The 3,313-nt window shown below is 29.1% G+C and overlaps 1 protein-coding gene across 3 annotated transcripts in view; it reads left to right on the top strand.

Moving 5' to 3' along the window:
• LOC135205040 (acetylcholinesterase-like) overlaps positions 1-3,029 on the top strand; it is a 182,860-nt gene extending 179,831 nt beyond the window's left edge. For all 3 annotated transcript variants that reach the window (XM_064235300.1, XM_064235301.1, XM_064235303.1), the window contains one exon: positions 1-3,029. This exon is cut by the window's left edge and continues 275 nt beyond it. The gene's annotated coding sequence lies outside the window, so the exon portion shown is untranslated.
• The last annotated feature ends 284 nt before the right edge of the window (positions 3,030-3,313 follow it).

Consider the following 3,313-nt stretch of genomic DNA (forward strand, 5'->3'; position numbering starts at 1 on the left):
GAAATCTCGCGTATCAGGATGTGGCTATGAAGTCGTTATCGTTCGTGCGTGTTTGGGTATTGTTGCTGAGTTGATGAATCCACTAAATTGACCTGTTTTGGTTTTGACAGTATGGTCGCTGATGGAGACTGAAGGAAGCCAGATGCACGATGAATTTTTTAAATTTAAGTATTAATTTTCTTTTAATTTGAAAGATGTAAACAAAGGGTTTGTTTTTAACATCAAAATGCAACAAAAAAAATATTTTCAGTGTGCATTGTCATAAATTTGCAATGAATGAATTTGGCTAAGATCAGAGCAGTGATATGAGGAAATTCTAATTCACAATATGATAATTATTCTAATTAATCATCTGCTAAAAGATTTCACAAAAAGACGAAAATAACTTTTGTTAAGCTAGAAAAAAACACAAACATTCATTCCACATCAGAACACTCATACGTGAGAACCAACACAAAAACCTGTGTTATGATGACGTCAAAGGGTGGCTTCAATTTATGCCCAGCGTGAGTTTCGATTATGGCTCAGCAAGGAAAAAAAACTCCTTTAACTTTTGTTCTTTTCGAAGCAAAGACCTGTGGACTTGGTTTCGTACGATGCGCAGAAAAATATAGCCCTTTCTGTGAACTTCATCTTTCAAAGAAAATATTCGAAATACGTAAAAAATAGACTATCATTTTCCACGGTTTCCGTCGACAGCAAGTTTCCCAATAATTAGGGGGAGCAGTATCTTAACATTTGGTTATATGATTTTGTTGGAAACCTTTCGAGTATGCAATGATTTCTCTCGTTATTTCTCTATAACGAAAAACTTTCATTAACTCATTTAAATTTTTTTTTCAAATGGTTGAGTTCACAGGTAAATAAGATTATTGTTATTAAACTTTTTTTTACATTGAATTTTTCGAATTTTCAAGAAACTTCTGTGGACTGAATGTGTAAAATATGTAGGCAGCGATTTTTTGAACTATATTCTTTAGAATGTGCTAATTTAGAGCAATCCTGATTCGAGTCAGCTTTAAAGACTTTATTTATTTGTAGATTAAATATGATAATAATAATAATAATAATAATAATAATAATACTAATAATAATGATAATAATAATATTAACCTCCTGGAAAAGAAAACAAAAATCCTTTTGAAATGAAAACATTGACAGTGAATTTAGTTTTGGCTGAAAATGTCTCCACCAAATTATTAGAGTGATTGTGAAATTGTAGTTTGGAAATTACACCAGATAAGAAAAAAAAATATCCAGAATTCTACAGCATATTATTAATGAAAATAATTTTGGAAAATCAGAGAAACATGCATGCATTTAGAAACACATCCATATTACGAGCTCTCATACATACATACACACAAACACAACATATATGTATGTATGTATGTATATATATATATATATATATATATATATATATATATATATGTATATATATATATATATATATATATATATATATATATATATATATATATATATATATATAAATATATATGACACACCCTTCCTTTCCTCGACAATTTAAAAATACTTTCATTCCCAATAATATCAGCTTATCCATTTCCTAGTTTTTAATAAGCCCCGCGAATGAAATGTAAATTAATATTCTATTAGAATTACACTAATGCCAAGCAGAAAAACAAAATTCCCTGACATCACATTATAACGTTGAGTAGGGAATTGGATAAATAATGAAAATATAGAATGATAAGACGAAGAGTAAAAGCTAATGCTAAATTCCAATATCTAATTAGAAAATATTTGCAATAAAATTTATATATTATTTCTGATATTTTTTCCAGTTCAAATACAAATATAAATGGTAAATAAGCCTCCGCCATACTTGGATACTCTAAATCGATTTATAGTCCAAGTTAGTTTTATAAAAAAAAAAAAACAGACTTAAAGGTATAATGAGTTGAATATCAAGTTGAATGAAACTATGAAAGATGTATTATTTGAGAATCTTTAAGTTACGGTAAGATAGATCTGTTGATTAGTCAACACGCCTCGAACTTATTGCTGAAACACATTTCAAACACATTTCCTTGCAAACACATTTCCTTGCAAACACATTTCCTTGCAAACACAAAGGGTAATGCGATGTGGGATCAAGAGTATTGTCTTAGATCAGTTGTAAAATGTTATTTATCCCTTCAAGTAAGAAACACAGTTCATGAAGCACGCGTCTAGAATGTATATTATTATTATTCTCTAAGAAAAAAAAAAACTACTTTAAGATTGGCAAAAGCCAAAAGGAAATGAGGATGGCTTTTTGAACTGATATCATCGCCAAGCAACAGTCTCTTTGCACAGCAGTTTCTGCATGAAGAGTTGGTTAAGTTGAATTGTTCTAGAGCAAAATTAATCTATAGTGATCTATGAATACCTTAGCTAAATGACTATGCTTATCATGGTCATTCCTTTGGCAAAATTCTTAGAAGTTTCTGGTGTCATATAACCACAATTTAGTTATATGACACTCTGAAATTTTGTAGATATTTCTTATTGCATGAGAAAGGTATTAAAACAGGAGAGACTGCAAAAGATGAGATATATAAATAAAACAATGAAGGTAGGAGTACTGAAAACCGCAAAAAAGTAATATCAACTTACAGTGTTTGAAATACTGAAATCATATAGTCTTCAGTATTTACGTCATATGATATTCTACCCATGGAAATACTCATGAACAATATTCCTAAGGTTTCTACCTCTGAAAATATTCCCAATAAAGATAAGTGTTTAAGATATTTAAGTTAATTCGCGTCTTGAAATAGCGGATAATTCTGACAATGAAGAAATGAAAGTCTGGAATATTTATTGGAATTCTATGGTTAAATATGCCGAGGAATAATCGTCATTGGCTCACAAGCATTGGAAATAATCATATATCTGTAAATATTTAGATAATTCTGGTGCAGTAGTTATTCATTAGTTAGGAATCAAATTCACTGTCAATTATATATATATATATATATATATATATATATATATATATATATATATATATATATATATATATACATATACTATATATATATATATATATATATATATATATATATATATTATATATATATATATATTTATATATATATTTCAATAAGTCAACAGAGCATCGCGCTCGAAAGGAAATAAATGAAAAAGAAGGAGACGTTTCATATCATTCCTACGATTCCAGGAGTCTTTGTACTATACTGTAGGGTAGCCGTGCGTTCAGAAGTGTTCAACATAGCGAGAGAAAAAGCGCTGCGTATAGCAAAAACAACGGCAACGTTCGTTCGAACACTTTTTTGCCAAT

Source organism: Macrobrachium nipponense, chromosome 48 (assembly GCF_015104395.2).
Source record: "Macrobrachium nipponense isolate FS-2020 chromosome 48, ASM1510439v2, whole genome shotgun sequence".
NCBI classification, from domain to species: Eukaryota; Metazoa; Arthropoda; class Malacostraca; order Decapoda; family Palaemonidae; genus Macrobrachium; species Macrobrachium nipponense.